The 13,481-nt window shown below is 39.8% G+C and overlaps 1 protein-coding gene across 1 annotated transcript in view; it reads left to right on the top strand.

The window, feature by feature from the left end:
• The first annotated feature begins 11,374 nt into the window (after positions 1 to 11,374).
• TUSC3 (tumor suppressor candidate 3) overlaps positions 11,375 to 13,481 on the top strand; it is a 412,886-nt gene continuing 410,779 nt past the window's right edge. The window contains exon 1 of the mRNA XM_058525104.1: positions 11,375 to 11,449. The gene's annotated coding sequence lies outside the window, so the exon portion shown is untranslated. The remainder of the gene's footprint in view (positions 11,450 to 13,481) is intronic.

Below are 13,481 nucleotides of genomic sequence, written 5' to 3'. Positions count from 1 at the left end.
ATTTAAGTAGATGTCTGAACTAGAGATAAAAAGATTTGGGAAATTTTCAGAAGACATATGAAAAATGAAACTTATACAAGAAAAGAGATAGTGGTCAACAACATCAAATAGTACTAAATGGTAAATAAAATAGAAACTTATTCATTTCAACTGGTAAAAAAAATGGGTGGGCATTGATTGTAGAGGCTGGGTACGAGTTAGGTTCTCCATAGGGAACAAAAGATAGTTGAGACTATGAGAAAATAAAGAATTGGCAGAAGGACAACTTTACTGGAGAGACCAATGTGGAAAGCAGGTACAAAGATGACTGAAGAGAGGAAGAATATTAGAAACAAACTACCTAATTCTCAAATTAGCCAAGATGGGGCCTAATGAACATGGCAACACACATAATCTAGGACGTTGATTTTTCCTTTAGTAAGAATTCTGTTGCATTTACTTCTTCAATTTTATAATTTACTAAAGAAGATAATATTGTCATAAGGGAATAGAAAACCTTATTGATGAAATCCTGTTTATGTATACAGTCATGTGTCACTTAAGGACAGGGGATATGTTCTGAGAAAAGTGTCATTAAGTGATTTTGTTGTTGGGCGAACATGATAGAACGTACTTACACAAACCTACATGGTATAGTCTATTGCACACCTAGGCTGTATGGTACTAATCTTATGGGACCACTGTTGTATATGCGGTCCATTGTTGACCAAAATGTCATTAGGCAATGCATGACTATATGTTATGGACTGAATTATGCTCCCCTCAAAATTCGTATGTTGAAGCCCTAACCCCCAATGTGACTGTATTTGGAGATAGGGCCTTTAAAAAGGTAATTAAGGTTAAATTAAGTCACAGGGTGAGGCCTTACCCAATAGGACTGATGTCCTTAAAAAAAGAGGAAGAGACACCAGGGCTGTGTACGCACAGAGGAAAGGCCGTGTGAAGACACAGCATGGAGGTGGCTATTTGTAAGCCCAGAAGAGAGGCCTCATGAGAAGCCAACCCGGCTGACATCTTGATCTTGGACTTCCAGCCTCCAGCACTGTGAGAAAATAAATCTTTGTTGTTTAAACCACCCAGCAGGAGAGAGGATGGGAAGGAGAGAGTGTGGCAGGGAGGGAAAGAAGGAGGAAAATGAGTGCTGCTAAATTTCCATTCATAGATCACACTAATGTCAAACTCCACTAGCTCTTTCTCCTTAAGTTAGAGTTTAATATTTAATTAAAACTTAAGTTTCAAATGTTCTGTTATGAGTTTCATTTAAATAGCTTTTATTAATATTTTAAAATCTGGTGTTTAAGCCAAGAAAATTCTAACTAGAATTATTCTAATTAGAACACCCAAAAATATTCAGCTTATTACCTAGAATACTTAGCTTAGATATTGCTAGATACAATTTTTGGCAGAAAACTACGATTGCTTTCCTAAGTACCAAAGCAATATATTTTTATGATTTTATTGATATGAACTTTCCTTACTCTGACATTCCTAAAACTATACTGTCATGGAGCTCACTGGACAACTAACTAGTCATGAATTTTAGGGTTTGGTTTTCATTGACTCAGCACTGCTAGCTGGTATAACCTAGTCACTCAAAACCAGTTTCTGCCTTCCTTTTCCAAGCTTCAAGTTAATAAATCCCTACAAGTGTGCAGAACAAGTTCAGAAAGTCAATTTGGAATCACCAAGAAATTGATACTACATTTAGAGGCATTCATTTTGTATATGACACACATAACAATTATGCTATAAGCACATCAGTTTTAAATGCATATATTGCTGATCAGTTCAGTTGCACGGAATTCCTCATGAAAGGGTATTTTGTGTACAGCATAAATATGAGGCATTTACACTTGGATATCTCTCAAATCTGAAATTTATGCCATCTTCACTCCAAATTTCCGTATTATGTATTTACATAATGGAATTCTATTTTTGACTGTTTGCTATAAGAATTGATGCTAATCCTTGTCCTGAGAACAGCAACCATTTTGGAAAGAAATCTGTGAATATAAAGTAGACAGTATTTTTGTTGAGTGCCAATATATCGATAGAAAAATTGAAAGCCCCCTTTCCCCCTAAACTTCACTGCTGAAAACTTTAACAAAAATATTAATTCTACAGCTTCTGCAGCTTAAACTTTTATTCCTGCCTTAATATGTGAACCAGAATATACTGAAAGAGAATGCTATGAGACTTTCAGGATAGCTCCTATATTTCTTGTTTCTGGAGTTGGGGAACAATGCAAAGAGGGCCTGGATGATAGAAAGGTTGAAATAAATTCATTGGATCAAACCTGATTAGGGCAAGAATGCTAAAAGGATATCAGAAGCTTAGAAACTCTAGCTTCTCTGAAAAAAAGATGGGGTATTGTATTTACGTAATGTCCACCACAAATGATTCTAAGCTGGTGGAAAGGTCGTTGAAAAGAGACCTTTGAAGGTAAATGGTTCTTGCTTCAATCTCACCACCTTTAAATTGTTTTTACTTTGGTGTGGGCACTAGTTATCGTCAGAAAACTGAAGAAGCGTGCAAATGGTGAAACACGTGAAGCAAATGTAGGACAAATATATTCAGAGAACAATAAGGAAACCAGTTTGGTTCTTCAGAGAGGTCTAATAGTTAAGATGGTGTCTTAGCTTGGCTTCCCCGTTAAGCAGAGCCTGAGGCGAAGGCTTGCCCCAGGGGGTTTGCTTGGAAAGTGATTTCTGGGATCAGTGGTAAAGGCCAAGGTGAGTAAAGCAGGGAACAATGTTTCTGCAAGTTGGCCACAATTACTGGGGACTCATGCTCAATCCTGAGAAATCTTCTGAGGAGCCTTATGAAGTGCCTCTCATAAGGGAAATGAAAGGGAAAAGCATTATTCCATCAGTTGCCACCCACCCGCTCCTTGCTGGTCAAGAGTGGCCTCAGGGGCATTGACTCCCTGCTCTTCTGGTTTACTCACGCATGAGTGCCATGTAGGTTGCTGTGGGTATTCCAAACTGTGGCATCAAAGAAGCCCCAAGGAGCTGTCATGTACTTGCACGAACCTGTGTCATACACGTCTCCACGACAGTGGTTGATGTAAGAGGAGGGCTACGAGGCTGTGATGTGCTGCACAAGAATGTACCCCTTTCGCTTCTCAGATCCACTTGTACCCAGTCTTAGTCCAATCCTTCTGGTGGTGGCCAGCCACAAGACCTGAAAGGATTTGAGATTATTAATGACAGACCCTCTTGCCTAGCTGGTCCCAAAGCCATAACTGATACTCATCACCCCTCTCCTCCATCATCCACTCTATCTTTCCCTCACTCTAGGCTAGTTCAGTGGGCTTAGGACTCTTGCCTGTTGCATTGTTCCAGACCTCCTTCTCCTAGTGGCTTGTATCTGTGATGATTAGTTTTTTGTGTCAACTTGACTGGCCATGAGGTGCCCTAGATAGTTGATCAAACATTATTCTGGGTGTTTCTGTGAGTGTTTTTAGATAGGTTTAACATTTAAATCAGTAGACTGAATAAAGCAGATTGCTCTCCCTAATGTGGGGGGACCTCATCCAACAGTCGAAGGCCTCAATAGAACGAAAGGCTGACGCTCCCCTGAATAAGAGGGAATTCCTTCTGCCTGACTACCTTCCAAGCTGGGACATTGATTTTTTTTCTTGCCTTTGGACTTAAACTGAAACATCAGCTCTTCCTGGCTCTCAAGCTGGCCAGCCTTTGGACTAAACTGCATCACTGTCTCTCCTGGGTCTCCAGCTTGCCAACTGCAGATCTTAGGACCTGTTCTCTGGGGAACTGTGACTAATAGAGTATCCTTAGTTGCCTTGCCCTCGTGAGTCATGGTTGCTGAAGTGCCTGTTCTCAGTGACCTCTGGACACAGAAGCATGCCTTCTAGTCCCCTGCCCTGCACTTCTCATATCTCTTCGCCTTTTCTTTATACCAACACCTAGCCACATAATGAGTGATTTCTTTCTTCAGCCTTCTCAATGGGTTGTTTAGCTTCTGTCTAGAAAGTTGCAGAGACAAACATCTCACTCCCTCGTAAGATATCCTAACCTATCTCCCAAAAGCTCTGTTAGAAATTGCTTTCTTAAGGTATTCCAAAATCTGTTTTCCTAAAACCTTGACCTATTACTACTTTGACTTATCTGGGACAACATAAAATAAGTCTAATCCCTCTTCACCATAACAACTCTAAAAAACCTGAGAATAGAAACCATGCCTTTCCTTCAAGCTAAACAGACCTCATGTTTCCTCATATAACATCATGGTTCCCAGTTCTCTCATCTCCCCATTTGCTTTCCTTTAACACAGGTCACTATGTGTGTGGCCCTTTTAAATAATGTTGCCCTGAAGCAAGCACAGGATTCAGCTGTGGTCTGACCAGTGCAAGACGAAGAGGGCCTGTTCTTGTGTCTAAAGTTCTGTACCACTCTGATCATCGCCATGTGGCACTCACTATTTGTACACTTAACCCTCTGACAATTCCGCTTCCTTCATATGAGCATCCTAAATCTCCCCATATGTCCTCCACGGATATAAATTTGTCTAGGAGTATGTCAGTCCTCAGAGTTGCATATAATGATGATGCACTCTGGCCACCAGGTGGGGGCATCTCCCAACTTCCTAGCAGTGGTTTGAGGAGGTAGAGTATCCATTGATGTGAGCTTGAAAATTTGCAGCATATTTCAACCATCCCCCACATGGGTACACAAGACTCCATCTGCAAGGAAGAAAAACTGTCTTTGGTCCCATTGGCTGAATATTTTTATTCAGAGGCTTTGGAGCCTATAGAAATATTTACTTCCGCTCAATAGTGCCGAGCCAATGAAGAGACGCTGAAATGACCCTGTTTCTCCCAACCCCGGTATCACAGGCAAGACCTGTAGGTCGATCAATCCCCCTCTCAAAATGGGCATGACTTATAGTAAATGTCATGTTATCAACCTTTTTTGGCTATGATTCTGAAGTAAACTGTTTAATTTTGCTTACAGAGATCACTAAGCATTCTGCCCATTGCATTATAATGGAGTTTCCATGGGACTTCACCACAACTAATCAAAGCAGTTATAAATAAAGTCAGAACACCTCCCTGCTTTGCAAATATATCCAGTTATGGGCAATGCTCTCTGGGGACTACCCCCAAAAGTGAGGAGTACTAATTTGTTCAGATATGTGGGAGAAAAGTAAAAAAGAGCAAAAGCAACTGGTTTTGTTTTATTTATTTATTTATATATTTTTAATTAATTTATTTTTTAATTTTTTGTTTATTGCAGTAACATTGCTTTATAACATTGTATAAATTTCAGGTGTACATCATTACACTTCTATTTCTGCATAGATTACATCATGTTCACCCCCCAAATACTAATTACAACCCATCACCACACACGTGCCGAATTATCCCTTTCGCCCTCCTCCCTCCCCCTTTCCCCTCTGGTAACCACCAATCCAATCTCTGTCTCTATGTGTTTGTTTATTGTTGTTATTATCTACTACTTAATGAAGGAAATGATACAGTATTTGACCTTCTCCCTCTGACTTATTTCACTTTGCATAATACCCTCAATGTCCATCCATGTTGTCACAAATGGCTGGATTTCATCATTTCTTATGGCTGAGTAGTATTCCATTGTGTATATATACCACAGCTTCTTTATCCATTCGTCCCTTGATGGGCACTTAGGTTGCTGCCAAGTCTTGGCTATTGTGAATAACGCTGCAATGAACACAGGGGTGCATGTATCTTTATGCACTTGTGTTTTCAAGTTCTTTGGATAAATACCCAACAGTGGAATAGCTGGATCATATGGTAGTTCTATCCTTGATTTTTTGAGGAATCTCCACACTGTTTTCCACAGTGGCTGCACCAGTTTGCACTCCCACCAGCAGTGTATGAGAGTTTCCTTCTCTCCACATCCTCTCCAACACATGTTGTTTCCTGTCCTGTTAATTATAGCCATTCTGACGGGCGTGAGGTGATATCTCATTGTAGTTTTGATTTGCATTTCCCTGATAGTTAGTGATTTTGAACATCTTTTCATGTGTCTGTTGGCCATCTGTATATCTTCTTTGGAGAAATGTCTGTTCAGGTCTTTTGCCCATTTTTTAATAGGGTTAGTAGTTTTTTTGTTGTTGAGATGCATGAGTTCTTTATATATTTTGGAGATTAAGCCCTTATCTGATGTATGGTTAGCAAATATCTTCTCCCAATTGTTAGGTTGTCTTTTCGTTTTGTTGATGGTTTCCTTTGCTGTGCAGAAGATTTTTAGTTTGATGTAGTCCCAATTGTTTATTTTTTCTATTGTTTCTCTTGCCCGGTCAGACATGGTGCTTAAAAATATGTTGCTAAGACCGATGTCGAAGAGCGTACTGCCTATGTTTTCTTCTAGAATTTTCATAGTTTCAGGTCTTACATTCAAGTCTTTAATCCATTTGGAGTTAATTTTTGTGTATGGTGTACGGTAAGGGTCTACTTTCATTTTTTTGCATGTGGCTATCCAGTTTTCCCAACACCATTTGTTGAACAGACTTTCTTTTCTCCATTGTATGTTCTTGGCTCGTTTGTCAAAGATTAGCTGTCCATAGATGTGTGGGTTTATTTCTGGGCTTTCGATTCTATTCCATTGATCTGTGTGTCTGTTTTTGTGCCAGTACCATGCTGTTTTGGTTACTATAGCTTTGTAGTATATTTTGAAATCAGGGAGTGTGATACCTCCAGCTTTGTTTTTTTTCCTCAGGATTCCTTTAGCTATTCGGGGTCTTTTGTTTTTCCATATAAATTTTAGGATTCTTTGTTCTATTTCTGTGAAAAATGTTGTTGGAACTTTGATAGGGATTGCATTGAATCTATAGATGGCTTTAGGAAGTATGGACATCTTAACTATGTTAATTCTTCCAATCCAAGAAGACGGAATATCTTTCCATTTCTTTGCGTCTTCTTCAATTTCTTTCAGCAATGTTATATAGTTTTCCGTGTACAGCTCTTTCACCTCTTTGGTTAAGTTTATTCCTGGTATTTTATTCCTTTTGTTGCAATTGTAAATGGGATGGTATTCTTAATTTCTCTTTCTGCTACTTCGTTGTTAGTGTATAGAAATGCAACTGATTTTTGTATGTTGATTCTGTATCCTGCAACTTTACCATATTTGTTTATTACTTCTAAAAGTTTTCTGGTGGATTCTTTAGGGTTTTCTATATATAAAATCATGTCATCTGCAAATAGTGACAGTTTCACTTGTTCCTTTCCAGTTTGGATCTCTTTTATTTCTTTCTCTTGCCTGAGTGCTCTGGCTAGGACTTCCAGTACTATGTTAAATAGGAGTGGACAGTGGGCTTCCTTGTCTGGTTCCTGCTCTTAGAGGGATAGCTTTCAGTTTTTCACCATTGAGGATGATATTAGCTATGGGTTTGTCATATATGGTCTTTATTATGTTGAGGTACTTTCTTTTTATACCCATTTTATTCAGAGTTTTTATCATAAAGAGATGCTGTATCTTGTCAAATGCTTTCTCTGCATCCATTGAGATGATCATGTGATTTTTATTCTTCATTTCATTAATGTGGTGTATCAGGTTAATTGATTTGTGAATGTTAAACCATCCCTGCATACCTGGAATAAATCCCACTTGATCATGGTGTATAATCTTTTTAACGTATTGTTGTATGCGATTTGCTAGTATTTAGTTGAGGATTTTTGCATCAATGTTCATCAGTGATATTGGCCTGTAATTTTCTTTTTTTTGTGTTGTCCTTGTCTGGTTTTGGTATCAGAGTAATGTCGGCTTCGTAGAATGAGTTAGGCAGCTTCCCCCCCTCCTCAATTTTTTGGAAGAGTTTGAGAAGGATAGGTATTAAGTCTTCTTTGAATGTTTGGTAGAATTCACCAGGGAAGCCGTCTGGTCCTGGACTTTTATTTTTGGGGAGGTTTTTGATTACTGTTTCGATCTCCTTACTGGTGATTGGTCTATTCAAATTCTCTACTTCTTCTTGATCGAGTTTTGGAAGGTTGTACTATTCTAAGAATTTATCCATTTCTTCCAGATTGTCGAATTGGTTGGCATATAGCTTTTCATAGTATTCTCTTATAATCTTTTGTTATTCTGAGGTGTCTGTTGTAACGTCTCCTCTTTCATTTCTGATTTTACTTATTTGTGCCTTCTCTCTTTTTTTCTTGGTGAGTCTAGCTAAAGGTTTGTCAATTTTGTTGATCTTTTCAAAGAACAAGCTCTTGGTTTTATTAATTTTTTCTATTGATTTTGGTCTCTATTTCATTTATTTCTGCTCTGATTTTTATGATTTCCCTTCTTCTACTGATTTTGGGCTTTGTTTGTTCTTCTTTTTCCAGTTCCTTTAGGTGCATTGTTAGATTGTTTATTTCAGATTTTTCTTGTTTGTTGAGATAGGCCTGTATCGCTATAAACTTCCCTCTTAGAACCGCTTTTGCTGTATCCCATAAATTCTGGCATGTTGTATTTTCATTTTCATTTGTCTCCAGGTATTTTTTGATTTCTTCTTTGATTTCTTCGTTAACCCAGTCGTTGTTCAGTAGCATTTTGTTTAATCTCCACGTATTTGTGGCTTTTCTGATTTTCTTCCTGTAGTTGATTTCTAGTTTCATACCATTATGGTCAGAAAAGATGCTTGGTATTATTTCAATCTTCTTAAATTTATGGAGACTTGTTTTGTGGCCTCATATGTGATCAGTCCTGGAGAATGTTCCATGTGCATTTGAAAAGAACGTGTATTCTTCGGTTTTTGGATGGAATGCTCTGTATATATCTATTAGGTCCATCTGTTCTAGTGTGTCGTTTAAGGCCAATGTTTCCTTATTGATCTTTTGTTTGGATGATCTATCCGTTGGTGTAGGTGGAGTGTTAAAGTTCCCTACTATTATTGTGTTACTATCTATTTCTGTTTTTATGTCTGTTAATAATTGCTTTATATATTTGGGTGCACCTACATTGGGTGCCTAGATGTTTACAAGTGTTATATCCTCTTGTTGGATTGTTCCCTTGATCATTATGTAATGCCCTTCTCTGTCTCTTTTGAATTTTTGTTTTAAAGTCTATTTTGTCTGATATGAGTACTGCTACCCCAGCTTTCTTTTCATTGCTATTTGCATGGACTATCTTTTTCCATCCCTTCACTTTCAGTTTGTGAGTGTCTTTAGGTCTGAAGTGTGTCTCTTGTATGCAGCACATATATGGGTCTTGTTGTTTTATCCAGTCAGCCACCCTATGTCTTTTAATTGGAGCATTTAGTCCATTGACGTTTAAAGTAGCTATTGATAAGTATGTACTTACTGCCATTTTTTAACTTTTTTTTTTCTCAGTGTTTTAGTAGTCCTTCTCTGTTCCTTTCTTCTTCTATACAGAATTGATGGTCCCTTTAGTTTGACCTCTGTCTGAAAGCTGTACTCTTTAACTCCCCTCCTCCCTCCTTTTATGTTTTTGATATCATATCTAACCTCTTTTTTGTGCATTTGTGTCCATTACCCTCTTATCATGGAAATAGATAATTTTTCCTATTTGTGGTCTTCTCTTTTCCCCTTAAATCAGTCCCTTTAACATTTCTTGTAGCACTGGTTTCTTGGTGACAAACTCCTTTAATTTTTGCTTGTCTGGGAAATTTTTGATCTCTCCTTCCATTTTGAATGATAACCTTGCTGTGTAGAGTATTCTTGGCTGTAAGTTTTTTCCTTTTAGCACTTTAAATATAGCATGCCATTCTCTTCTAGCCTGTAAGGTTTCTGCTGAGAAGTCAGCTGATAGCCTTATGGGGTTTCCTTTGTATGTAACGTGACATTCTCTTGCAGCTTTTAGGATTCTCTCTTTATCTTTAATTCTGGACATTTTGATTATGATGTGTCTTGGTGTGGGCCTCTTTGGGTTTATCTTGTTTGGGGCTCTCTGTGCTTCCTGTGCCTGGATGTCTGCTTCCTTCCTTAGGTTAGGGAAGTTTCCATCTATTATTTCTTGAAATAGATTCTCTGCCCCCTTGTCTCATTCTACTCCTTCCGGGACACCTATAACACGGATGTTAGTGTGCTTGATGTTGTCCCAGAGGTCCCTTAGACTGTCCTCACTCTTTTTAATTCTTTTCTCTTTAACCTGTTCACCTTGGGTAATTTCTTCTAGTCTTTCTTCTAGCTCACAGATCCGTTCTTCTGTATCCTCTACTCTGCTTTTGAATCCTTCTAGTGAATTTTTCATTTCCAGTATTGTATTCTTCATTTCTGATTTTTTTTTATATCATCTTCCATTTCTTTGTTGACATTCTCACTGAGTTCATCTATTCTTCTCCCCACATCAGTGAGCATCCTTAACACTCTTAGTTTGAACTCTCTGTCGGGTAGGTTTCTCATTTCTGTTTCACTTAGTTCCTTTTCTGGGGTTTTGTCCTGTTCCCTTACTTGGAATGTATTCCTTTGCCTCCTCATTTTGCCTCTTTCCCTGTGATTGTGTCTGCGTATCAGGTAGGTCAGCTACATCTCCTGCTCTTGGGTAGGTGACCTTATGTAAATGATGGCTTAGGAGGCCTGCAGTGTGCTTCCCTCAGTTCTCAATGTTCCTGGGGTCACCCCTATATCGGCTACATGTGTCCCTCTGTTGTGGCCTGTTTGCTCTCCCTGTAGGCGCCCAGGGAGGCCGAGTTATGCTCCTGGCCAGCTGTTGTAATGCTCCAGCTGCTTGTAGTTGTTGTGGGCCCTTCAGTCTCTTTATCAGGTGTGGGGAGCCCCAGCACAGTTGGCTGCAAGTTCTAATACCACATTTGTGTTGCAGTATTTCTTTTAAGTGAGTAGGCCCCCAGCGTGGCAGGTTGTTAGGCTCAGGGGCTTACAATTGCTATAAGCCTCCAGCCTTTAGTTCTCTTGTCAGCTCTCTGAGGATTGCAGCTGGGTGGGGCTGGCCTCAGGCACAGGAGCACCCAATTATTTCAGGCTTTGGAAGGTGTGGCAAACCCCCTATGTGGGTCTTTGAGAAGCACAAGTCTTCTGCAGCTGACAAGCCCTGCCACCCACAGGTCCACACACACAGTCAACACAGTCCTGCCCCGTGTGCGTGCCCCAACCTCCTGAAGTGGACCCACTCTCCACGGCGGGAGCCCCACACACTCTACCACTGCCCCACACTCTCCACCCGCTTCTTGTGCTTGCCCTGCCTCACTGAAGTCGGCTCAGTTGCCAGGCTGCAGAGAATCCAGTCACCATTCTATGCAGGCCCACAAGTTGCCTGAGGGCTTGTTGGGTTCGGCCAGTCTCTAGGGTGGGCTGCCTGCCCTGGCTGAGCTGGATTAAATTGGTGCTCTAGCGGGTGGGGCAGACCCTGGGCCAGCAGGCCCCAGGGAGAATTCCAATGGCGTCTGTGTCAGCACACCCACACCAGGCCACAACAATGGCCGTCGCCAATGTCCCAGTCCCTGGAGAGGTCTCACCTCTCACCAAGATGCACTCAGAGCCTATTAGGTGAGTCTATTTTCACCAAAGCACTGTGTACCTTTCTTTCTGGTGATTTTAGGATGCTTTCTGAAACAGGTGAGTTTGCACGTGGGCCCTTTAAGAGCCGGTTTTCATTTCTTTGTGAACCAGCTTTTCTGGGGCTGCTCCCCAGTGTTTTAGTAGCAGGCACAGTCAGATATTATGCCACTCGCCTCGATTGTGCTGGGTCCACAAAATGCCCCCAGCGGGGGCGCTCCCCGGCTCAGGGCCCCGCGCCTCCAGGGAGGCTGCGGACCTGTGCGCTGCTCCCGGCGGCCGTGAGGCTGGCGGCTTGTGAAGGCGGCGTTTTTTCTCTCCAGAAGGGAGTCTCTGCCTCTTCCACCTCAGTTAGGATTGTCCATTGTTGCAGGAGTTCCTCTTATCCAGTTTTCAGTTCTGTCTCAGGGGTAATTTTTCCACAAGTAGTTGTAAATTGTTTGTGTCCACGGGAGGAGGTGAGTTCAGAGTCTGCCTACGCCGTCATCTTGACTTCCCTACCTCTGTTTTGTTTTAATTAACTCTTATTTACAACAGTTTTAGATCTACAGAGAATCACAAAGGTAGTACAAAGTTCACATAAACCACACACCCAGACTCTCCTAATAAAACACCCTGAGTATAGTTCATTCATCACAATCAATAAGCCAATATTAATACATTATCATTAACTAATAAGTCCATACTTTATTCAGATTACGTTAGTTTTTCCCTGATATCCTTTCTCTGTCCCAGGATTTCATTCAGGATATCACAGTCCATTTAGCCATCATCTCTTCTTAGTCTCCTCTTGGCTGTGACATTTCATGTTTTTTATGACCTTGATGGTTTTGAGTAGTATTGATAAGGTATTCTGTATAATACCCCTCAACTGGGATTTATCTGATTTTTTTTCCATAATTAGACTGGGCTTATGACTTTTGGGGAGGAAGAATACAAGGATAAAGGGCCATTCTCATCACATCATATAAAGCGAACATACTAACCACGTGAATTATCACTGTTGATGTAGACCTTGACCACCAGGCTGAGGGATCAAACTTATTGCTATTTTAAAAGAACCAAAATTAGAACTACCCCTGACTTAAACAATGTCTTATAACATTTGTGTACAGCACTTAAGGAGTGGAGAGTTATGCTTCCCCTCCTTGAGAGTGGAGTATCAGCATAAATTATTTGTAGCTCTTCTATTTGGGATATTTGTCTATTCTCCTCTATTTATTTATTTATTCAATCATTAATTTATACCAGTATAGATCATGGATATTTAGTTTATAATCAGGGTTATAATCTAATACTACTTTATTTTATTGCCCAAATTGTTTCAGTTTTGGCCATTGGGAGCTATTTCTTTGGCTCCTATGTCTCTTTGACTTACCCCCATCACTCTGTGTGTGAGTGTGTGTGTGTGTTTGAGCATTTCCTTACATTCTGGCACTACAAGATACTCTAGCCTCAGCTCATATATTTCTTGCTTTGGTCCTATAATCAGCCATTTCTCCAAGGAGCCTTGGTTCTTTTTATTGGAGAATGGTATTAGAGACCAAGATCATTGTGTTAGGTATGCTCATTCCTACTGGGGTGTCATTGCTTCTAGGCCTTCTCCACTGACGGAGCAAGGAAATATATGTGTATACAATAAACCCATGGATATATACATGGATAATACGGTAATATTTATTTACCTGACCATCTGTATAGGTACAGATACTATATTAATATAGTTTTTAATTAATGAAATAAAACTTATTAGATCAAGTTATATAAAATTGCTATATTGTATATCAAAAGTGATCAAACATCAGCAATTTTATATGGTTCAATCTAATACATACAGAAAAGAGCATAAAACAAAAATGTACAGTTTACCAAATATCCTCATAACCCATACTCAGTTAAAAAGAGAAAAGAGCATTGTCAACACACACATCCCTACCATGCCCTCTTTCTCCTTAGAGCTACCTACTCTCCTAATGTTTGTAGTAATTATTTTTTACTCACTTTATCTATAAAGTAAGCTTTA

The sequence above is a fragment of the Diceros bicornis genome, chromosome 29 (assembly GCF_020826845.1).
Source record: "Diceros bicornis minor isolate mBicDic1 chromosome 29, mDicBic1.mat.cur, whole genome shotgun sequence".
In the NCBI taxonomy this organism is placed as follows: Eukaryota; Metazoa; Chordata; class Mammalia; order Perissodactyla; family Rhinocerotidae; genus Diceros; species Diceros bicornis.
This window is presented reverse-complemented; position numbering and strand designations above follow the sequence as displayed.